Genomic DNA, 26,348 nt, shown 5'->3' on the forward strand with positions numbered 1-26,348 from the left:
CAAGCACTAGCGTTTATTCTCGAGAGTACTGAACATGATACAATTTACAACAGGTTATAAACTGAAAATGACGTCATTAGGTTTCAAACTGTTCCGTCCCTCCTCCACTCCGGTACAATGGCAGTATAGTTCTCAAGCCTTCCTACATCATCCTCCACCAGTTTAGATCATTTATGACTAGGCCAAAGCCTCCCTGTGTAGATAAGCATTCTAGCCAGTCTGACGATAAGTTCATTAGTTTCTACCAAGGAACAGACCGTCTTTGTTCTAATTCTTGACTATAATTACACACATTATATTCAGTACTAGGATTAAAAGAACATTCATACATCTATACAGTAACATAATAGTATTCTGATTAGTCAGTCCTGATTGAAATGTATACATAATTAGTCATTATTGATAAAAAATTCCTTAACACCCCACATGCGCAGAAATCTCAGTATTTTTTGCAAGTTGGGTTCAAGAAAATCCAGAACTGTAGCCACTCCATTGTGGTGTGAGGAACACAATGGCTGACAGAGCAAGAAGAAATTGTCAATCAATTTGAGTTGTGACTGCATGGCAGATGTCTGTAACAGAAAATATGTCCTTGGGTCTACATTGTGATTGATGAGGTGGGCCTCAGAGAAAAGATTCAATGTCCCTGACAGTCCAATTGCCGTGGCTATAAATCTATATAGAGAAAGGTTGGATGGATCTGTGGGTGTGTTCCAGATGGCACCCTATTGCCATTAGGTCCTTGTCAAAAGTAGTGCACTAAAAAAGAATAAGGGGCCATTTGGGAATTTGGCTGCATCCTGTCTGTCTGTGGTGTTGTGGACTGTCTAGTAATGGTAAAGAATACTTCTCAAAAGGGTGAGAAGAGGGAGAGTAGAGGTGGAGCTTAGGGGGAGGAGAGGGGGAGAAGAGGGGGAGTAGACGTGGAGCTTAGGGGGAGGAGAGGGGGAGTAGAGGTGGAGCTTAGGGGGAGGAGAGGGGGAGAAGAGGTGGAGCTTAGGGGGAGGAGAGGGGGATTAGAGGTGGAGCTTAGGGGGAGAAGAGGGGGAGAAGAGGGGGAGTAGACGTGGAGCTTAGGGGGAGGAGAGGGGGAGTAGAGGTGGAGCGTAGGGGGAGGAGAGGGGGAGTAGCGGTGGAGCTTTGGGGGAGGAGCAGGGAAGTAGAGGTGGAGCTTAGGGGAGGGAGGGGGGAGCAGAGGGTGAGATGAGGCAGGGAACAGAGGGCGAGCAAAGGTGAAAGGTGGAGCTTAGGGGAGGAGAGGGGTACTAAAAAATTGAGAAGAAAGGGAGAGTTATGGGGGAGGGGAGGGAACAGCCATAACAGATTCTCGTCAGGCATCCCTGAGGACAAGAGCCAAATCACAGGCTCTAATGGTCTCTGTCTGATACGCTGGCTTTTCCTGTGAGGTCTTCTTTTCCCTCAGCTACAGGGACAATACACCTCAGTGGGACAAAATGTATACTCACCCTTATGCATGCAATGTACATAAGACAGCTAACAATGAGCCATGCTTTCTTTTAAACAAACTCAAGCAGAGTCTGAATGAAATACATAAGGATAGTAACATGCAGTATATGTAAAACGTCACTGCAGGTGACATACAACCAATACATCAGTTATGGTGATATATAACCACTGTGGTTAAATGTCACTCTTTTTGACATATTCCAATGAGACCATGTTGTCCCAGTCCTGGATATGCTGAATCCAAAAACAAACACAGGGATTTATATATGGCAGTCAGACCTTAGCTTTAGCAGAGGGCGTCACACCACTTTTGGTTTCTCCCTTTGTTTTATTAAGCATATTTGTTAACTGTTTAATGTACAGTAGAACAGATAGGGAACAGAATCAGCGTCATTCATAATGTGAGGTCCGGCCGGTCTTGTCGTATGATGTATGAGACAGACAACTTGACTCACCGTGTGTTTGTGTGTGTGTGTGTGTGTGTGTGTGTGCGTGCGTGTGTGTTCTGTTGTCTGCTGCGACAGCATTATTGTACCCTACTCTGCCTGGGTAAGGAGATGTACCTCAATGTACTGTACCCCATCAATCATTCCCAGTGCCAACCTGGCATCATCCACTCAATCCCATTCCCTTTTAAGGTGTCTTTGTGAAGGACAACAGCAAGTAAAGCAAACCTTAGCTTAACTGTGCTGTTCTCTGGGGCTACATCCCAAAGGGCACCCTATTCCATTTATAGTGCACTACTTTAGACCAGGGAAAACAGGGCTCAGGTCTAAACTAGCGCACTATACAGGGAATAGGTTGTCATTTGGGATGCAAACTGGGCATCTGCTATACATATGCCTGCTCGACAATAGCCGATACCGCCACAATGCAAGGTTGACAGGACCTGTCAATGACGGTGAGATGAGGGTTCTAATGATGATTGATCAACCTTTTAGAGAGAAGAGCTGCTGCTGAGTGAAAGGAACATTCTGAATGAGCTGAAATTGTATACCTTTCAAATTGAAATAATTTGGTGTTAAAAGAAGCTCAATGACAGGCAGAAATCCACCCACATGTGTGGCATGGTAGCCAACATGATACAAAAAACCCTGAGAACATTCTAATAGTAGCATTCCAATTGAAATATTGAACGTGCAGGTTTGTTAACTAATACACTGCATTCGGAAACTATTCAGACCCCTCATTCTTTCCCCAAACTGTTATAGCCTTATTCAACATTTTTATTTTATTTTTATCCCTCATCAATCTACACACAATACCCCATCATGAGATTTTTTTGGTGTAAATGTATTAAAAATAAAAACATTGATCATCCTTGAGATGTTTCTACAACTTGATTGGATTCCACCTGTGGTAAATTCAATTGATTGGACATTACTTAGTGAGGCACACACCTGTCTACAAGGATATACTGCAAAAACCAAGCCATGAGGTCGAAGGAATTGTTCGCAGAGCCTCGAGACAGGATTGTGTCGAGGCACAGATCTGGGGAAGGGTACCAAAACATTTCTGCAGCATTGAAGGTCCCTAAGAACACAGTGGCCTCCGTCATTCTTTAATGGAAGAAGTTTGGAACCACCAAGACTCTTCCTAGAGTTGACCGCCTGGCCAAACTGAGGATTCGGGAGAAGGGCATTGGTTAGGGAGGTGACCAAGAACCCAATGGTCATTCTGATAGAGTTCCTCTGTGGAGATGGTCGAACATTTCAGAAGGACATTCATCTCTGCAGCACTCCCCCAATAAGGCCTTTATGGTAGAGTGGCCAAACGGAAGCCACTCCTTAGTAAAAGGCACATGAGAGGCCACTTGGAGGCACCTAAAGGACTCTCAGAAACAAAATTATCTTGTCTGATAAAACCAAGATTGAACTATTTGTTCTGAATGCCAAGGGTCCCATCTGCACAGCTCATCACTTGACCAATACCGTCCCTATGGTGAAGCGTGGTGGCGGCAGCATCATGCTTTGGTGATGTTTTTCAGCAGCAGTGTCTGAGAGACTAGGCAGGAATGAGGGAATGATGAACGGAGCAGTGTATTGGTTCACAAACCTGCACGGAGTAAAGTACACAGAGATCCTTGATGAAAACATGTTCCAGAGCGCTGGGGTGAAGGTTGACCTTCCAACAGGACAACGACCCTAAGCACACAGCCAAGACAACGCACGAGTGGCTTCTGGACATGTCTGTGAATGTCCTTGAGTGGCCCAGTCAGAGCTGAAACCCGATCGAACATGAGAGGTTTTAGAGGATCTGCAGAAAACAGTGGGAGAAACTCCCAATTACAGGTGCGAAGCTTGTAGCGTCATACCCCAGAAGACTCAAGGATGTAATTGCTGCCAAAGGTGCTTCAACATACGTACCTAGAATTTCAGTTTTTTTGCTTTTTCATTATGGGGTATTGTGTGTAGATTGATGAGGGGTAAAAATAATTGAATAGTATTGCTGTAACGTAACAGACATTTTGTGGAAAAAGTGAAGGGGTCTGTGCACTGTACATATAACCCATCATGATTTTTGTCATTCAATAACACCTGCATGCGGTGGCGGGGTTAAATGACAGAAATTACGACATCATAATCCCAATCAGATTGTGTTCTGTCTGCTCTTTGGTTTATTGAGGCTTGGCAATCTCTCAGTATATTCCTGCACTATTTACCGACAAATCCTCAGGCCTATGTTGTTTATGTCTCTCTCTCTCTCTCTCTCTCTCTCTCTCTCTCTCTCTCTCTCTCTCTCTCTCTCTCTCTCTCTCTCTCTCTCTCTCTCTCTCTCTCTATTGCAGATGGATGGGGGAATAAGAGGAAACAAGATTCTGGGTGCCTTTCTGTGGCATTTCTCTGGTATTTTTATTACCTCATCCGCATACTGTATTTTTGTATATATCTTGCTCCTTTGCATCCCTGTATCTCTACTTGCACATTCATATTCTGCACATCAATCACTCTGGTGTCTAATTAGTATATTGTAATTACTTTGCCACCATGGCCTATTTATTGCCTTACCTCCCTTTTCTTACCTCATTTGCACTCACTGTATATAGATGGTCATATACCGTCTGGACTACTGCAAATCTCTGTTGGCACCCCACTTGTGCCATCAAACCCATGCAACTTATCCAGAATGCCACAGCCCGTCTGGTGTTCAACCTTACCAAGTTCTCCCATGTCACCCCGCTCAATCCCTACATCCAAACCTGAGCACTCCGTTCTGCCTCCTCTGGTCTCTTGGCCGCTCCACCCCATTTGGGAGGTCTGTAAGTAAGAGTTACTACATTGACATACTAAGGGAGCGCCATTCCCTTAGTAAATGTGATGTTTCATTGAGCCATCCTGCTACTCAGAGAGAGAGAGAGAGAGACAGAGACTATTATGCTCAGAGGGGGACAGTTAGTTATTCAGTCATCTGTGACTCAATTAAAACAGGAAAACAATTGAACAGGGAATCTGTCTGACTGGAATCAGCAAAGCATTCATATTTGCTTATTCGTTAAATTGAACTGGAGACAAATTTAACTATGGGCCCTGGTCAAAGGTAGTGCACTATGTAAGTAATAGGGTATGACTTGGGATGCAGACAGAGTTCAAGCTGCTATGATCAACGGGCTGCGTTCTCTGAGCTTCTCATCAGTCTGCAACCTTTCTGCACTACTGACTCACTCCACTCACTGCTCTCTGTAACATAGGTCTGTGTCCCAAATGACACCCTAATTCATACCTTTGACCAGGCCATTTGTGGTGCAACCAGGGCTGAGACTTTTGTTTGTATTGCCGCATATGCTGTACCACATGTCAATATCAGTGCAACATATGAACAGGACCACTGTCGGACTGTACTTATCCAACACAAGCCATCTAATGCTGTATCCTGTGCATGTGACAAATACATTTTGAAACTTGAAAAACAACTTCACACCACCACCAAAAACAAGGCCATAATGTGCATACAACATAGATGAAGTGTCCCAATGGCACCCTATTCCCTATATATTGCACTACTAGCCTTGGTCAAAAGTAGTGTACTCTAAAGGGAGTAGGGTGTTATTGGGATTTTCAACACAAAAGTAATACAATAGAGGGTGCCTCTTGCTGCCCATGAGGCAGATAATTGAACGTAGACGTAGATTGCCATGGCAGACAGGTCTGGAGATGCCTAAACTCCATAACCGTAGAGCTGAGCTGAACTAAGTTACACTGAACCTCTTACCATTGCCTCTAGATTGGTGTCAGTCCCAATGACATTGGAACTTGACAAAGATATGATATTTTCATCTATTTGTAATCTCACCAGAAAATATTAGTTTACTGTTTATCTTTCTTCACCGTTTGTTTTAGTTTGATTGTTTGGGACATGCAGTTATTGTTGATTATAGTTTTTTTTTCATCCACTTCTCTCTTTCAGTTTGTATACTGTATACCCACAGTTGTATATCAGATACAATACCTTACATGCAAATATTGAAATTTGTTTTGCTCTGCAAGCACCGACAATAAGTTAATAACATGACAGTGAGAGATAAGGTGCTTAGTGGTAAATACCTGGTTAAATTCCACAAAGATGACAGTCAACGATTATTTTGAGCTCCCTTTATCTTCTCCCGGTTTCCAAGAAATACACATTTCTTTTGAAATGCCTTCAACATGTTCTGATATCCCTGCTTGTAGATATGCTAGCTACGTTAGATTCCAAGAATTTTGTAGAACCTTCCAAAGACGTCAAAGTTCCGCTGGAAAAAGAAAAGTCATGAGGATTTTCATTATGCCTATGTTACTGTTCACTCTGTATTCCCAGTGGGAAGACCATATAAATTCTTCATGCACTGTCTATGTTAGCCTTATGTTTCACATAAATACAATGATGTTAAATAAACATGAGCGTTAACCTTAAAGATTCATACAGGGTTCTGAGAAGAGCTGCAATATGTTTTAAATTCTATAATATATGTACTGTATTTATTGATCTGTTGACCTCCACTTAACTCAACAAAGGCTTATTTCCACTCTTCTAAATGTCCATGGTTCCGTCCTCTTCACCCTCCCTCTTACAGTCATGACTTTGCCTGGTAGGACAGGTGTCGGTAACACTTAACTTGACACCCAGCATCATTACACGTTATGACATGGTCATTACCATATCATAATGTTAATACAGCTGATATAACTTGTCATAACCTGTTATAATATGGTCATGATACTGTCATGATACATATATTTTCATCTGTTTTGACATACTGTATATTAACGTTATTTTAGTTGTGGTTCTGACAACTACATAAGACAATCTGGACCCTTTCTTTCTAAAATTATCTGCCAAAATTGTTGCCACCCCTATTACTAGCCTGTTCAACCTCTCTTTCGTGTCGTCTGAGATTCCCAAAGATTGGAAAGCAGCTGCGGTCATCCCCCTCTTCAAAGGGGGTGACACTCTTGACCCAAACTGCTACAGACCTATATCTAATCTACCATGCCTTTGTAAGGTCTTCGAAAGCCAAGTCAACAAACAGATTACCGACCATTTCGAATCTCACCATACCTTCTCTGCTATGCAATCTGGTTTCAGAGCTGGTCATGGGTGCACCTCAGCCACGCTCAAGGTCCTAAATGATATCTTAACCGCCATCGATAAGAAACATTACTGTGCAGCCGTATTCATTGATCTGGCCAAGGCTTTCGACTCTGTCAATCACCACATCCTCATCGGCAGACTCGACAGTCTTGGTTTCTCAAATGATTGCCTCGCCTGGTTCACCAACTACTTCTCTGATAGAGTTCAGTGTGTCAAATCGGAGGGTCTGCTGTCCGGACCTCTGGCAGTCTCTATGGGGGTGCCACAGGGTTCAATTCTTGGACCGACTCTCTTCTCTGTATACATCAATGAGGTCGCTCTTGCTGCTGGTGAGTCTCTGATTCACCTCTACGCAGACGACACCATTCTGTATACTTCTGGCCCTTCTTTGGACACTGTGTTAACAACCCTCCAGGCAAGCTTCAATGCCATACAACTCTCCTTCTGTGGCCTCCAATTGCTCTTAAATACAAGTAAAACTAAATGCATGCTCTTCAACCGATCGCTACCTGTACCTACCCGCCTGTCCAACATTACTACTCTGGACGGCTCTGACTTAGAATACGTGGACAACTACAAATACTTAGGTGTCTGGTTAGACTGTAAACTCTCCTTCCAGACCCATATCAAACATCTCCAATCCAAAGTTAAATTTAGAATTGGCTTCCTATTTCGTAACAAAGCATCCTTCACTCATGCTGCCAAACATACCCTTGTAAAACTGACCATCCTACCAATCCTTGACTTTGGCGATGTCATTTACAAAATAGCCTCCAATACCCTACTCAACAAATTGGATGCAGTCTATCACAGTGCAATCCGTTTTGTCACCAAAGCCCCATATACTACCCACCATTGCGACCTGTACGCTCTCGTTGGCTGGCCCTCGCTTCATACTCGTCGCCAAACCCACTGGCTCCATGTCATCTACAAGACCCTGCTAGGTAAAGTCCCGCCTTATCTCAGCTCGCTGGTCACCATTGCATCTCCCACCTGTAGCACACGCTCCAGCAGGTATATCTCTCTAGTCACCCCCAAAACCAATTCTTTCTTTGGCCGCCTCTCCTTCCAGTTCTCTGCTGCCAATGACTGGAACGAACTACAAAAATCTCTGAAACTGGAAACACTTATCTCCCTCACTAGCTTTAAGCACCAACTGTCAGAGCAGCTCACAGATTACTGCACCTGTACATAGCCCACCTATAATTTAGCCCAAACAACTACTGTATTTAATGTATTTATTTATTTTGCTCCTTTGCACCCCATTATTTTTATTTCTACTTTGCACATTCTCCCATTGCAAATCTACCATTCCAGTGTTTTACTTGCTATATTGTATTTACTTTGCCACCATGGCCTTTTTGCCTTTACCTCCCTTATCTCACCTCATTTGCTCACATCGTATATAGACTTGTTTATACTGTATTATTGACTGTATGTTTGTTTTACTCCATGTGTAACTCTGTGTCGTTGTATGTGTCGAACTGCTTTGCTTTATCTTGGCCAGGTCGCAATTGTAAATGAGAACTTGTTCTCAACTTGCCTACCTGGTTAAATAAAGGTGAAATAAATAAAAATAAATAAGATTGTAGAAAAACACAAAACCTACCAACACAAGGCAAAACATGGCATTGCAACATAGACTACGTGGGATGAATGCAGGAACTTATTTCAGAAGCAGGACAAGACACCCGCTTTTTGACTGATGACTGACATAATGTGATAGGCCTATCTGGCTTCTATGCTCTGTGATGGTCCTTTGTAGCTCAGTTGGTAGCGCATGGTGCTTTTGATGCCAGGATAGTGGGTTCAATTCCCGTGACCACCCATAAGTAAAAATGTATGCACACATGACTATAAATCTCTTTGGATTAAAGTGTCTGCTCAATGGAATATATTACATACGTACAGTACCAGTCAAAAGTTTGGACACACCTACTCATTCAAGGGTTTTTCTTTATTTGTACTATTTTCTACATTGTAGAATAATAGTGAAGACCTCAAAATGATGAAATAACACATAAGAAATGATGTAGTAACCAAAGAAGTGTTAAACAAATCAAAACAAATATTTTAGATTTTAGATTCTTCAAAGTAGCCACCCTTTGTCTTGATGACGTCTTTGCACACTCTTTGCATTCTCCCAACCATATTCACCTGGAATGTGTAATATTTGTGATTTGGAGAAAAGACCAGGCAGGAGACGGGAGTACAGTTAGTCTAATTTAGTCAGCCGCCGACCGCATGTGCATTTCCTATTAGGTGTTGTAACATAACACTGCCGTAATACATTACTGCTTAGTAACAGCATAGTAACTAACATAAACAGATGTAGATCACAGATACTACACTCCTCTCCCATAGTATTTAACTCCCAGAGAAAGGGGTAAATACGTTAGGGAACTACTAATGCAATACCTGAACAATGCATTCTTAAACATTTTTAAATTACTGGGGTGAAGCAGACTTTTCAGAGCCCAGCACATTTCCAGGGGATAATTCTGCCCTGAAGATGGAATTTGTGGTGTCCTAATAACTAACCCAGGTAATGTCATTTTTCTTTCCTTTTATCTAGGACATATTAAACTGTTTGTTTATTTTACTGTCTGTTACCTCCTGAATCAACTCAACTCACAGGTCAAGCTTTTGAGATGCCCTTCGCTGTCGAATAGGATATCTCCGCTCCTCCTGGGCTTCCGGTGGTGGGCCAGGTTCAGGTGGAAGGTTAGGCTCTGTTTCTCCCGTACGTTCACAGTCAGGAGAATAGTCCTGGGGGTTGTTATTGTTCACTCGACATGTCTTTGCTGGGGCGTTGAACCGTAGCAGATGATCCACATGAACGTTGAACATGGCGATGACCAAATTGAACTTGGTAAGTCAAAGGTCCTCTGCGTTGCAAGATCACACCTGAGTTCCATAGGTGCTTGGGGTGACTGAAATCATGTATCATCACCCTCTCTCCCTCTTTGAATTCTCAGACAGACAGTCTTTGAGTGTCTGTCATGAGCTTTCTTCTGCTGTAGCTGGTGCTTTGCCACAGTGCTTGATAAGTCTGGTTTCAACAATGTCAGGTGGGTACGTGGTTGGCATTTCAGAAACAGTTCAGCTGGTGTACATTCCGTTACTGTGTGTGGTGTGTTACGGTAAGTAAACAGGAACCGGGGAAGCCTTTGGTGGGTGGGCACAGACTGAACCTCGAGTCTAGTCCAGGCTTTCTTAAGCATCAGCTATCTGAGCAGCTTACCGATCGCTGCAGCTGCATATAGCCCATCTGTAAATAGCCCACCCAACTACCTACCTCATCCCCATATTGTTTTTATTTACTTTTTGCTCTTTTGCACACCAGTATTTCTACTTGCACATCATCATCTGCACATCTATCACTTCAGTGTTAATTTGCTAAATTGTAATTACTTCGCTACTATGGCCTATTTATTGCCTTACCTCCTTACTCCATTTGCACACATTGTTTATAGATTTTTCTATTGTGTTATTGACTGTACTTTTGTTTATCCTATGTGTAACTCTGTGTTATTTTTTGTCGCACTGCTTTGCTTTATATTTGCTAGGTCGCAGTTGTAAATGAGAACTTGCCTACCTGGTTAAATAAAGGTGAAATAGTAAAATAACAAATAAATTCAAGAAATCGTGCAAACTCACACGTACCTGCCAGCCTTTTCAAAGCAAGGATGTAGTCAGCCACGGTTCCCCCTTGACTCTGGTGATGTTGGTCAAATTTGAAACGTTCTGCAATGAGATTTGGCTTAGTCTTGAAATGCATTGGAAGAGTTTAGGTCAGTTCTGCATAGGTCAACTCCACTGTTTTTAGTGGTTCAATGAGACCTTTCGGCAATCCAATCCTCAGCCTGCTTTATTGTCAATTTTGATTTAATTTGCAGCCAGCCAACGCTCAAAATGCTCTAAATAGGAATCAAAATCCTCTTTAGTAGCCTCAAACTCTGGTACTCAAACTCTGGTACCATTTTCAGTTAATTGTTCAGTTTCCTCATTCCTTGTATTCCTTAATTTTCAGAATTTTCATCTAATTCTTTACTTTCTTAATTTCAGAAGTTTCTGCAATTACTTAATTCACTGCATTTATTTGTAATACTTTTCTTCTTCCTTTTTTTTTTACAATATTTCTCCACTGTGATCGCTTAATTTCAATGGGTTCAATGACAGTTTCTAATTTAATCACCAGAGGACAGTGTCACTATTCTGGACTCCAATAGGCTTGCTACTTGGCAGCTCCTGAAGACTGTACCTACTATCAGTGCTTAGCCTTTTCTACTGGCGAAAAAAAAACCTGACGATTTACATAATTATTTTGAGTTTCATTACTCACACAACATTCTTCCCTTCAAGCAATGTCCGCTAAAGAAGCTTAATCAGCTCGCCGCCACTGTAATAATTATGTTGTGTGAGACCAGGCAGGAGACGGGAGTATGGTTTGTCTCGTTTAGTCAAAACCTCTCGTGCTCCACAGTTCCAGGCCCAATAGTGTGCATGTGCATTTCCAATTAGGTGTTGCAACATAACACTGCCGTACTGAATTACTGCTTAGTAACAGCATAGTAACTCATATAAACATATGTAGATCACAGATACTACAGAGTGATTTTTCAACAGTCATGAAGGAGTTCCCACATATGCTGAGCACTTGTTGGCTGCTTTTCCTCCACTCTGCTGTCCAACTCATCCCAAACCATCTCAATTGGGTTGAGGTGAGGTGATTGTGGAGGCCAGGTCATCTGATGCAGTACTTCATCACTCTTCTTCTTGGAGGTGTGTTGGGTCATTGTTCTGTTGAAAAACAAATGATAGTCTCACTAAACCAGATGGGATGGAGTATCACTGCAGAATGCTGTGGTAGCCATTCTGGTTAAGTATGCCTTGATTTCTAAATAAATCACAGAGAGTGTCACCAGTAAAGCACCGCCACACCATCACACCTCCTCCATGCTTCTTGGTGGGAACTACACATGTGGAGATCATCCATTCACCTAATCTGCATCTCACATAGACACAGCGTTTGGAACCAAAAATCTCAAATTTGGACTCATCAGACCAAAGCAAAGATTCCCACCGGTCTATTGTCCATTGCTCGGGTTTCTTGGCCCAAGCAAGTATCTTCTTCTCATTGGTGTCCTTTACTAGTGGTTTCTTTACTGCAATTGGACCATGAAGGCCTTATTCCCTCAGTCTCCTCTGAACAGTTGATGTGTCTGTTACTTGAACTCTGTTATTGGGCTGCAATTTCTGAGGCTTATAACTCGAATGAACTTACCCTTTGCAGCAGAGGTAACTCTAGGTCTTCCTTTCCTGTGGCAGTCCTCATGAGAGTCAGTTCCATCCTAGCGCTTGATGGATTTTGTGACTGCTCTTGAAATGTTCCAGATTGACTAACCTTCATGTCTTAAACTACTGATTGACTGGCATTTCTCTTTGCTTACTTGAGCAGTTCTTGTCATAAAATGGACTTGGTCCGGGATGCTGGGCATATAGACAGAGTTTCTCTGTCCAGTGTTTGTGTTCTTTCGCCCATCTTAATATTTTATTTCCAGTCTGAGATATGGCTTTTTTTTCTCTCGCAACTCTGCCTAGAAGGCCAGCCTCCCGGAGATACCTCTTCACTGTTGACGTTGAGAATGGTGTTTTGTGGGTACTATTTAACTTGTTATGGCTGCAATCCCACTAACGGGATAATGTTTATCAACAACCGCTGAATAGCATAGGCCTACATTCAATAAATATTACTACAAATATTTATATTCATGAAATCACAAGTGCAATATAGGAAGACACAGCTTAGCCTTTTGTTAATCCACCTGTCGTGTTAGATTTTGAAATTATGCTTTAAAGCGAAAGCAATCCAAGCGTTTGTGTAAGTTTATCAATCGCACAACAGAACATTAAGTACACTTAGCATCAGGAACCTTGGTCATGAAAATCATAAAATCAATCAAATTAATAATTTACCTTTGATGATCTTCAGATGTTTTCACTCACGAGGCTCCCAGTTACACAACAAATGTTCCATTTGTTCCATAAAGATTATTTATACAGTGGGGCAAGAAAGTATTTAGTCAGCCACCAATTGTGCAAGTTCTCCCACTTAAAAAGATGAGAGAGGCCTGCAATTTTCATCATAGGTACACTTCAACTATGACAGACAAAATGAGGAAGAAGAATCCAGAAAATCACATTGTAGGATTTTTTATGAATTTATTTGCAAATTATGGTGGAAAATAAGTATTTGGTCAATAACACAAGTTTATCTCAATACTTTGTTATATACCCTTTGTTGGCAATGACAGAGGTCAAAATACCAGCAACAGAGGCACTGAGTTCGAAGGTAGGCCTTCAAGCTGTTTAAAAGGCATCATCAACTTAGTGTATGTAAACTTCTGACCCACTGGAATTGAGATACAGTGAAATAATCTGTCTGTAAACAATTGTTGAAAAAATGACTTGTGTCATGCAGAGTAGACGTCCTAATCGACTTGTTAAAAGTAGTTTGTTAACAAGGAATTTGTGGAGTGGTTGGAAAATGAGTTTTATTAACTCCAACCTAAGTGTATGTAAACTTCCGACTTCAACTGTATTTATAATTCGCCTTGATAGTTTCATAAAGTGCATTTTCTTAGTCCAAGTGTCACGACTTCTACCGAAGTCGAAGTCTCTCCTTGTTCGGGCGATGCTCGGCGGTCGACATCACCGGTCTTCTCGCCATCATTGATCCATTTTTCAACTTCAATTGGTTTTGTCTTCCTACACACCTGGTTTCAATCCCATTCATTATCTTTTGTGTATTTAACCCTCTGTTTCCCCTCATGTCTTTGTCAGAGATGGTTTGTTATTCAGTGTTGTGTTGGTTTTGTATTGGTGCGCGACGGGTCCTCGTACCCACTTTATTTATTGTTGCATTTAATGTTTGGAGTATGTTTTGTTTATTTGTTATTAAATACTCCATTACACTCAGTTTGATTCTCCTGCGCCTGACTTTACACAGTATGGTCATAATGCTTCATGACAGTGTCATAAAGTGTATGTTCTATGAGGTATTTAAAATATGATGAAAATAAAAATCATTATAACAACAACAAAGGATTAAAGAAACAAACCTTCAAACGAAAGGAATCTTCTTGGCAAGTAAAAAAAAAACAAATTGAATGAATGTGGGTTTTGATACGCTTATGTGTTTGTCATAACCAGCCATTAAATAACACAGTACATCACAACAGGTGTAAATATATTGGTCATGACAGTGTTATGACCATATTATGACAGGTTTTGTTGAGTTATGTCAGTTGTTTTGACATTATGATATGGTTATGATCATGTCATAGCATATTATGACACTGGGTGTCAAGTAAAGTATTACTCAAGTGTCTATATTCAAGGCAAACCCTGGTAGCTTTATTAAAGGGAGTGATAACTAGATGTTTGGACAGCACTGTGCTGATAGAAGAGCACGGTTCTCTCTCTGTGGAACGAGTCAATGTCATCCAGTGTCTCTGATCTCCACACTCTGCATTCAGGCCACGTTATGGTATGCTTGATCGCCAGGGAAATAAATAAATGATTAAAGTCAGTGAGAGACGGGATAGGAGATGTGAAGTGTGTTGAGCCTGAAATAAAAGTACAATGGCATATTTGCAACAACACAGTGCTTTGCCTCTCTTTTAAATAGTGTCTTTGTTTTAAATATCATGCATGTAAATACAACATTTTGCCAGGGCCAGGCATTTGGGATTTAGACTGGTACAGTGGGACCATTCTCCTGGCTACTTCAGTGATCCCTGAACTGGCAAATATCACATCAGATGCACTTAGCCTCTACACAGGGAGGGAGGCAACAAAGTGAAGAGAAGTCTTATTCTGTACTCAGGCAGGAAGGAAGCAGAGCACTGCTTGTTCCAAGGGGAGCATACAGTAGTGTAATGTAGTGCAGTGGCAAGGCAAGCAGCTGTGCAGGCATATGTTCTGCTTGGGAGAATGTGTACACTGAGGCATTTCAATGCTAAAGTGGAGAGCTTACCACCCATGTGAGTAGTACAGATCAAAAGACTTAACATAATGGTGATCATGCAGAACAAACATACTTTAACTAAGCACATTCTAGTGTACAGTAGGGACCTTTGCTACACTAGGTATACATACACTGAGTGCACAAAACATTATGAACACCTGCTCTTTCCATGACATAGACTGATCAGGTTAATCCAGTTGAGAGCTATGATCCTTTATTGATGTAATTTGTTAAATCCACTTCAATCAGGGGAGGAGAAAGGTTAGAGAAGGATGTTTAAGCCTTGAGACAATTGAGACATGGATTGTGTATGTGTGCCATTCAATGTGCAAGACAAAATATTGAAGTGCCTTTAAACAGGGTAAGGCAGGTGCCAGGCATACCAGTTTGTGTCAAGAAATGCAACACTGCTGTTTTTTTGACACTCAAAGGTTTCCCATGTGTATTAAGAATGGTCCACCACACAAAGGACATCCAGCCAATGTGACACAACTGTGGGAAGCATTGGAGTCAACATGAGCCATTGGAGTCCAACTCACTATTAGGAAGGTGTTCCTAATGTTTTCTACACTCAGTGTACATATTTAGGTCTGCAGTAAATGCATCTTGGGAGGAGATGAAAGTATATACATGTATCTGTGAAACCAATGCATGCACTGACATCATTGAATCCGTGAAATCAGTGGAAACAGCAGACCAACAGCAGAAAAATTTTCATTTTTGTGTTTCTTTGTATTGAAAGAAAATGGTGTTTGTCTATTCATAATGCTTTTAACTACATGACTCAACACACGACGACTACAATTATGTTGTGCTTTTTGGTCTATAGTTGGATGGAGCCATCAAGGTTCTAATTGATTTCATAAGTGCACTGAAACATGGGGGGGGGGTTTGGGGTAGGAGTATTTCTTTCTCTAAAATAAAATGTAGAAGGAGCAAAGGGACGGAGGGATGGATGGGGGCCGTTGTCTGTGTCCCAAATGACATCCTAATTTCTACATAGTGAACTACTTTTGACCATAATCATATGGGCCCTGATAAAAAGTAGGGAATAGAGTGGTATTTGGGATGCAGACTTGGAAAACAGTGTTGTATGAAAAAACAAAAACAGTCTGGTTTGGTCCTGGTGGCCTCTTCTGAGAATGACAGTGTGAATCCTATAGGATTCCTGATGTGCTTGTCTGAGTGAAATGCCTTTTATAACCCCTGCTCAGCTCTCTCTTCACCACTCAGATCTCTCTCCACTCCGTATCTGAGGTCAAATTAATTTTGGAATATTTTGTTCTATGGCCCTCGTATACATACACTACACGACCAAAAATATGTGGACACCAGCTTATCAAACATCTCATTCCAAAATCATGGGCATTAATATGGAGTTGGTCCCCCCTTAGGCTGCTTTAATAGCCTCCACTCTTCGGGGAAGGCCTTTCACTAGATGTTGGAACATTCCTGTGGGGACTTGCTTCCATTCAGCCACAAGAGCATTAGTAAGGTTGGGCACTGATGTTGGCGATTAGGCCTGGCTCCCAATCGGCATTCCAATTCTTCCCAAAGGTGTTCGATGGGGTAGAGGTCAGGGCTCTGTGCAGGCCAGTCAAGTTTTTCCACCCGACCTTGACAAACAATTTGTATTGACATCGCTTTGTGCACTGGGGCATTGTCATGCTGAAACAGGAAAGGGCCTTCCCCAAACTGTTGCCACAAAGTTGGAAGTACAGAAATGTCTAGAATGTCATTTTTCCTCCTCCACTAAACTTTACAGTTTGCACTATGCCTTGGGGCAGGTAGCGTTCTGCCGGCATCCACCGAACCCAGATTCATCCGTCATACTGCCAGATGGTGAAATATGATTCATCACTACAGAGAACGCTTTTCCACTACTCCAGAGTCCAACGGTGGTGAGCTTTATACCACTCCATCTGATACTTGGCATTGCACATGGTGATCTTAGGCTTGTGTGCGGCTGCTCAGCCATGGAGCTCCCGACAAACAGTTCTTGTGCTGATGTTGCTTTCAGAGGTAATTTGAAACTCGGTAGTGAGTGTTGCAACCGAGGACAGATGAGTTTTATGCACTTCAGCATTCGCCGGTCCTGTTCTGTGAGCATGTGTGGCCAACCACTTTTGCAGCTGAGCCGTGGATGCTCCTAGATATTTCCACTTCACAATCATAGCACTTACAGCTGACCAGAAATTGGACAAACTGAGTTGTTGGAAATGTTTTAACTTTAATTTAAATGTAACCTTTATTTAACTAGACAAGTCAGTTAAGAACAAATCCTCATTTACAATGATGGCCTACACCGGCCAAACCCGGACGATGCTGGGCCAAATGTGTGCCGCCCTATTGGACTCCCAATCATGGTCAGTTGTGATAAAGCCTGGATTCGAATCAGGGTGCTTGTAGTGACGCCTCTAGCACTGAGATGCAGTGCCTTAGACCACTGCACCACTCGGGAAAGGTTGCAGCCAATGACGGTGCCACGTTGAAATTCACTGAGCTCTTCAGTAAGGCCATTCTGTGTTTGTCTTTGAAGATTGCATGGCAGTGTGCTCTATTTTAAATACCTGTCAGAAACTTGTGTGGCTGAAATAACCGAAACCACTCATTTGAGGGGTGTCCACATACTTTTGTATTATAGTGTTTGTTTTACAAAATACACCCACAGATGGAGGGGTTTGTTCTGTCGCTGGCCTTCATGTAGTGACTTTGAAAGAACAAAGATGGAGAGTTTTTTCCCCCCTGGCCTTTATACGTAATTTACGAAATTGACCCAAAGATGGAGGGATGCCCTAACCTTGAGGACCTCTGTCTCTGTAACGGAGGGATCAGTGTGGTCCATATAATTCTATAACCCTTCTCTAGTGTGAGCCACTGTTCCATTCCATTCTATAACCATTCTCTAGTGTGTTCCACTGTTCCTTTCCATTTTATAGCCCTTCTCTAGCGTGTTCCAATCCATTCTCTAACCCTTCTCTAGAGCAGGGTTTCCCAAACTTGGTCCTGGGACCACTGGGTGCACGTTTTGGTGTTTGCCCTAGCACTACACAGCTGATTCAAATAACCAATTCATCATCAACCTTTGATTATTAGAGTCAGCGGTGTAGTGCTAGGGCAAACTCAAAATGTGCACCCTGGTGGGACCCCAGGGCCTTGTTTGGGAAACCCTGCTCTAGTGCGTTCCATTCTATTCTACAAGCCTGCTTTAGTATGTTATATTGTTCCATTCCATTCTCTAACCCTTCTCTAGTGTGTTCCATTCTATTCTACAAGCCTGCTCTAGTATGTTATATTGTTCCATTCCATTCTCTAACCCTTCTCTTGTGTGTTCCATTGTCCCTATCAGGTATGAAGGTAATACCCAGATGCAGACCACTTTGAATAAACAATAGTTTAATATCCCAACAGGGGCAGGCAATAGACAGGTCAAGGCAGGCAGGGGAAAGTAAACCAGAGGTCGGGCAACAGTACCAGGCAGCAGGCAGGCTCAGGGTAAGGCAGAGGTCGGTAATCCAGAGGGGGGCAACGGTACAGGTCGGCAGGCAGGCTCAGGGTCAGGCAGAGTGGTCAGGCAGGAGGGCTTGGAGTCAGGACAGGCAAGGGTCAAAACCAGGAGGGCGAGAAAAGAGAAACTGGAAAAAGCCGGAAGTTAGACAAAAAATACTGGTTGGCTTGAACAAACAAGACGAACTGGCAACAGACAGAGGACACAGGTCTAAATACACAGGGGATAATGGGTAATATGGGTGTCAACCTGGAGTGGGGTGGAGACAACCACAAAGACAGGTGAAGCAGATCAGGGTGTGACATTTCCATTCCATTCTATAGCCCTTCTCTTGTGTGTTCCATTCTTCCTATCTATTCTATAACCAGTGGATGAACTTCATATAATGTGCACCCTGCTGATGTCATAGGAAGAGAGAAAGAAGAAGAATATGGATGTGGCCCCTCCACTTTAAGATGCTGTGAAGGAGTAATATAGAACAAAGTTAGATTACCCACCTAAAATATGACCCTTAGTTATATTAGAATGTACTGATGCCTGATAGATGGATGACTGGCCAGAGTTGATTGAATTGGCCTATACATCTCAAATAAGAGGATACTAGCTGCCATGATAAATTATATCATTTATTTCATTTTGGAGATATTACCGTTGGCTCTGTCAGGATATAGAAATGGATAGAGTTCCAAAATCGTATTTCAGCTCCAAGACCAATATATTTTGTCTGACGTCAGGCTGGATTGTCAAAGGCAGATGCTTTGCAGCATATATAGAGCAATGTGTGTGCGTGTGTGTGTGCGCGTGTGTGTGTGTGTGTGTGTGTGTGTGTGTGGGGGGGGGGGGGGGGATAAATCTTTGACAATTGTCGATGTGTGCAGCGATATATCGATTTACAAATACAAATCAAAAGGTGTTTGTTTGTGAACAGTGAATTGCATTTGTGGAAAGTGATTTACATTTGTGGATTGGTGATTTCAATTTGTGGAAAGTGGTTTACATTTGTAGATTGGTGATTTACATTTGTGGGTTGGTGATTTACATTTGTGGAAAGTGATTTACATTTGTGGATTGGTGATTTACATTTCTGAATACATTTGGCATGATATTGATCCGATACACTTCCCTAACACTCACTGGATCTATTAAGAGTTGACTCGCTGTTTTGTAGCATTTGAAATTTGTGGGGCATAAATTACAAATGATAAACATCCTTCACCGAATGCCATAGAAGGTATTTACAGTTTGTTATAGTTTCGCCAAAAAGTTGTATTTTGTTTTGCAAAAATGAACATCATAAAAATGGAAAGAATGTTGTAGCATGTCTTACATAAATTTGCACTCCCAAGACCTACATGCATATCTGCCATTTTTCTCCATTAATGTCTGAAAAGACAAGTACAGTTTAATCATCAGTATTATGTACTTTTTTGCACAGAAAAATGTGAATTCATATGAACTTGAGGCCATCAAGTTAAAAATACAGTGCCTTGCGAAAGTATTCGGCCCCCTTGAACTTTGCGACCTTTTGCCACATTTCAGGCTTCAAACATAAAGATATAAAATTGTATTTTTTTGTGAAGAATCAACAACAAGTGGGACACAATCATGAAGTGGAACGACATTTATTTGATTTTTCAAACTTTTTTAACAAATCAAAAACTGAAAAATTGGGCGTGCAAAATTATTCAGCCCCCTTAAGTTAATACTTTGTAGCGCCACCTTTTGCTGTGATTACAGCTGTAAGTCGCTTGGGGTATGTCTCTATCAGTTCTGCACATCGAGAGACTGAAATTTTTTCCCCATTCCTCCTTGCAAAACAGCTCGAGCTCAGTGAGGTTGGATGGAGAGCATTTGTGAACAGCAGTTTTCAGTTCTTTCCACAGATTCTCGATTGGATTCAGGTCTGGACTTTGACTTGGCCATTCTAACACCTGGATATGTTTATTTTTGAACCATTCCATTGTAGATTTTGCTTTATGTTTTGGATCATTGTCTTGTTGGAAGACAAATCTCCGTCCCAGTCTCAGGTCTTTTGCAGACTCCATCAGGTTTTCTTCCAGAATGGTCCTGTATTTGGCTCCATCCATCTTCCCATCAATTTTAACCATCTTCCCTGTCCCTGCTGAAGAAAAGCAGGCCCAAACCATGATGCTGCCACCACCATGTTTGACAGTGGGGATGGTGTGTTCAGCTGTGTTGCTTTTACGCCAAACATAACGTTTTGCATTGTTGCCAAAAAGTTCAATTTTGGTTTCATCTGACCAGAGCACCTTCTTCCACATTATTGGTGTGTGTCCCAGGTGGCTTGTGGCAAACTTTAAACGACACTTTTTATGGATATCTTTAAGAAATGGCTTTCTTCTTGCCACTCTTCCATAAAGGCCAGATTTGTGCAATATATGACGGATTGTTGTCCTATGGACAGAGTCTCCCACCTCAGCTGTAGATCTCTGCAGTTCATCCAGAGTGATCATGGGCCTCTTGGCTGCATCTCTGATCAGTCTTCTCCTTGTATGAGCTGAAAGTTTAGAGGGACGGCCAGGTCTTGGTAGATTTGCAGTGGTCTGATACTCCTTCCATTTCAATATTATCGCTTGCACAGTGCTCCTTGGGATGTTTAAAGCTTGGGAAATCTTTTTGTATCCAAATCCGGCTTTAAACTTCTTTACAACAGTATCTCGGACCTGCCTGGTGTGTTCCTTGTTCTTCATGATGCTCTCTGCGCTTTTGACGGACCTCTGAGACTATCACAGTGCAGGTGCATTTATACGGAGACTTGATTACACACAGGTGGATTGTATTTATCATCATTAGTCATTTAGGTCAACATTGGATCATTCAGAGATCCTCACTGAACTTCTGGAGAGAGTTTGCTGCACTGAAAGTAAAGGAGCTGAATAATTTTGCACGCCCAATTTTTCAGTTTTTGATTTGTTAAAAAAGTTTGAAATATCCAATAAATGTCGTTCCACTTCATGATTGTGTCCCACTTGTTGTTGATTCTTCACAAAAAAATACAGTTTTATATCTTTATGTTTGAAGCCTGAAATGTGGCAAAAGGTCGCAAAGTTCAAGGGGGCCGAATACTTTCGCAAGGCACTGTAATCCACCAACAATTTATTCTCCTTTCTGTGACTGTCTAACTAACAGTACTGTCTGTAAATGCCTATTTCAGCGGGAAGCCGTGAGTCATAAGCTACCAAATAACCCTTACGGAAAAACCATACAAATTTCACATGAACACATGATTCAATGTAAAGTTAATGTGACAACATGTGACAACATGTGACGCAACATATCACAACATAAAACTACACGTGACAACATGTGAGCACATGTGAGAACATTATCCCATGTGAAATTAATGTGAAATAAATGTGTAAACATGGGGATGCAAAATTTCAACATGTGCTATCATGACACTACACATGTGATGCCATTTGAGTACATGTGAAAACTAAGGTGTCAAATGCAATTTAGAATTTTTCACTTTAAAAGGCATAATTGACATTCATTCAATTTAAACAGTCATGGTCCCATGCAGGTTTTGTTTCATGCCCAGTTTCTTCCAGAGATTTTTTGGATGTTCTTAGAACATTGTGTCATGGTTTCCTGGAGGTTTTTGTCTAGTTGTGGTGAAAATGAGGTAAATCTACAACAAGTTACTGTATCTAAACACTGGGGTTAATAGACAGGTTTTGTCCCAAGTATTCAGCATACTAACTTCAGATTTGAACTCACAACCTGTTGGTAGCTAGCAAGCTGACCATCCTGCTGTGCCACCAGGTCTGTGGACACATCAGAGATTGGCAAGAATACATTTCTTCACTTTGCCTAGAGTTAAAGTAAAAAATAAAGTAAATATATAGATGGGTTAGCTGATAACATCACAAAATAAATGTGCATGCTTCAATGGGGCAGAAGTCCGTTGGGTGTGATTCTGGATGGCCAGACAGCTAGCAACAATGACAAGAAGCTACCATGTGGGGAATCATGTCTCGTTTTATCTTTTTGTATTTTGTATCCTGTTTTAAGGTGTTTTGACTGATGTCACGTCTATGGCAAAAAAATTGCTAGCTAGCTAGCTAACCAACAACTATAATAATGTATTAAAGAGACAACAAGTGCACATAGAACAAATGTATTTGTTTTCAATAAACAGTTAACATGTTATCAACAATCTAAGCAAACCCTGTCTGTTTCACCTCACAGTTGCACATGTGTCGGTTCTGTTGCCAAACTATCAAGCTGTCTATACAACAACTTTAAATATTTTTATTTAACCTTTATTTAACTAGGCAAGTCAGTTACGAACAAATTCTTATTTACAATGACGGCCTACCCCGGCAAAATTGTGCACCGCCCTATGTGACTCTCAATCAGAACCAGATGTGATACAGCCTGGATTTGAACCAGGGACTGTAGTGACACCTCTTGCACTTAGATGCAGTGTCTTAAATCACTGCGCCACTTGGGAGAACTGAACCGTGCAGGCATTCATTCTATAAAATGACAGTATGCTGCTGTGTTCCATTTTCAATTAATGTAAAAACAATTGTGCATAATCTTGTACTGTGACCACCCTTGGGACTCTAGCAACCTGAAATGTCCTGCTATTACAGCTGCACCATCAGATCTGTGTGCATGAAAGGGATATAGCCACAGATTTATAGGCAAGAATGCATTTCTGTACTTTTCTAAAAGCTGCCCAGAATCGAGTAAATAATTGTTCAATTATCACCACCAACATAACATCAACGTAAAACTATCAGTGCTCAAGGACACTTGACATAGAGATTCATTATTTGGGGATATTGAACGTACACAATCTTGGTTGGAAAGAACATAGATGTTACTGCCACCAGGATCATACTATTTCATACTATACTGCACAAAAATATGAACATAATATGGAACAATTAAAAATATTTTACTGTGTTACAGTTCATACAATGAAATCAGTCAATGAAAATGAATTTATTAGGCCCTAAAATATGGGTTCCACATGACTGGGAATACAGATATGCATCTCTAGGTGTTATGAGAATTTTGTTCTCAATGTTCATAAACTGAACTTCAATTAAAATACTCTGTCTGTTACTAAGAATTTGTAAGGTTCTTATTAAAATGAAACAGTCAGAGGCCAGTCTACCTTAGTCAGCAAGGTTTATTTACGAGAGCGCTGCTGTACATATACAAAGACATTCCTTTTTTAACTTTCTCTTACGCTACACACATACATACACACCAACATAGGGATTTTGAGTCTCACCACAGTTTATTACCACTCAGCTGACAGTTCATGTCTCACCCAGATACGAGAGCTCTGGAGGTGCTCTCCCTGTCTTATCATATCTCCCCAGAGTTACAGCCGGGTCGGTTCAAACATAGGTTAATGCTACTCTTTGTTCTCTTTCGACACACGTACATTCCTTTCTTATGTTAAATGTAGAAATAATTTTGTCATTATTCATAAAAATCATAACACTAGGTCACAGATATCTTTAAAAAAGGTAGGGGAGTGGATCATAAAGCCAGTCAGTATCTGGTGTGACCACCATTTGCTTCATGCAGCACATCTCCTTCACATATAGTTGATCAGGCTGTTGATTGTGACCTGTGGAATGTTGTCTCAATCCTCTTTCAATGGCTGTGGATCTTTTCTGTTGCTGGATCTTGACGAGAACTGGAACACATTGTAATACACATATACATCGATCCAGCGCATCCCAAATATGCTTAATAGTTGACATGTCTGGTGAGTATGCAGGCCATGGAAGGAGTGGGACATCAGCTTCCAGAAATTGTGTACAGATCCTTGCAACATTATCATGCTGAAACAAGAGGTGATAGTGTCTGATGAATGGCACGACAATGGAGAGTCAGGCGGCATTGGCGGAGTTGATGAGGGCATGGAACGAGGTGGAGTCACAATCCATGCCAGGCAAACATGCAAATGTTTATTTAAACTACAATTTAGTTGCAACAAGTTTGATCGTGTTTAAATCAGGAGACCTACATGTAGAGATGAAAAGCATTTTTTTACATACTGTAGGACTACCGTGGTCGACATGAGTCTGACTAGTGTTGAGTAATGTGCTGTTAAAAGAGTTGGTCTTTTTTTTCTCCATATTTTTATTGAACCTTTATTTTACTACATAAAGGTATACTTACTCTGCTGGCATCTCAATCCAGTTTATGCCCTCATTTACAATGAAAACCATAACGAATTACTATTGGAATAAATGGAAGAGGCAAGTGGAAGGGGGAAACTCTCTGTCTGCCCTGCATGGAGGCCTTTTGAAAACATGTTTCCAAACCCTTGTTTTTCACAAGGGCTATTATTAGGACAATAGACATGGTTTGCACACACTGCAGCAGGGATTTTGGCCCACTCCTCCATACAGACCTTCTCCTGATCCTTCAGGTTTCGGGGCTGTCGCTGGGCAATACGGACTTTCAGCTCCCTCCAAAGATTTTCTATTGGGTTCAGGTCTGGTGACTGGCTAGGCCACTCCAGGACCTTGAGATGCTTCTTACGGAGCCACTCCTTAGTTTCCCTGGCTGTGTGTTTTGGGTTGTTGTCATGCTGGTAAACCCAGCCATGACCCATCTTCAACGCTCTTACTGAGGGAAGGGGGTTGTTGGCCAAGATCTCGCGATACATGGCCCCATCCATCCTCCCCTCAATACGGTGCAGTCGTCCTGTCCTCTTTGCAGAAAAGCATCCCCAAAGAATGATGTTTCCATCTCGATGCTTCACGGTTGGGATGGTGTTCTTGGGGTTGTACTCATCCTTCTTCTTCCTCCAAACACGGCGAGTGGATTTTAGACCTAAAAACTATATTTTTGTCTCATCAGACCACATAACCTTCTACCATTCCTTGTCTGGATCATCTAGATGGTCATTGGCAAACTTCAGACAGGCCTGGACATGCGCTCACTTGAGCAGGGGGACCTTGCGTGCGCTGCAGGATTTTAATCCATGACGGCGTAGTGTGTTACTAATGGTTTTCTTTAAGACTGTGGTCCCAGCTCTCTTCAGGTCATTGACCAGGTCCTGCCGTGTAGTTCTGGGCTGATCCCTCACCTTCCCCATGATCATTGATGCCCCACGAGGTGAGATCTTGCATGGAGCCCCAGACCGAGGGTGATTGACCGTCATCTTGAACTTCTTTCATTTTCTAATAATTGCACCAACAGTTTTTGCCTTCTCACCGAGCTGCTTGCCTATTGTTCTGTAGCCCATCCCAGCCTTGTGCAGGTCTACAATTTTATCCCTGATGTCCTTACACAGCTCTCTGGTCTTGGCCATTGTGGAGAGGTTGGAGTCTGTTTGATTGAGTGTGTGGACAGGTGTCTTTTATACAGGTAACGAGTTAAAACAGGTGCAGTTAATACAGGTAATGAATGGAGAACAGGAGGGCTTCTTAAAGAAAAACTAACAGGTCTGTGAGTGCTGGAATTCTTACTGGTTGGTAGGTGATCAAATACTTCTGTCATGCAATAAAATGCAAATGAATTACTTAAATACAATGGGATTTTCTGGATTTTTGTTTTAGATTCCATCTCTCACAGTTGAAGTGTACCTATGATAAAAATTACAGACCTCTACATGCTTTGTAAGTAGGAAAACCTGCAAAATCGTCAGTGTATCAAATACTTGTTCTCCCCACTGTGTGTATTTGTATATATATATATATATTTACCATCTACGTGTTTATGTATGTCTATATAAATAAATGTCTTACAGAGCATTTCCAAAAAAACATT

The sequence above is a fragment of the Oncorhynchus mykiss genome, chromosome 22, assembly GCF_057628025.1.
Source record: "Oncorhynchus mykiss isolate SJ-2025 chromosome 22, ASM5762802v1, whole genome shotgun sequence".
Lineage (NCBI taxonomy): Eukaryota > Metazoa > Chordata > Actinopteri > Salmoniformes > Salmonidae > Oncorhynchus > Oncorhynchus mykiss.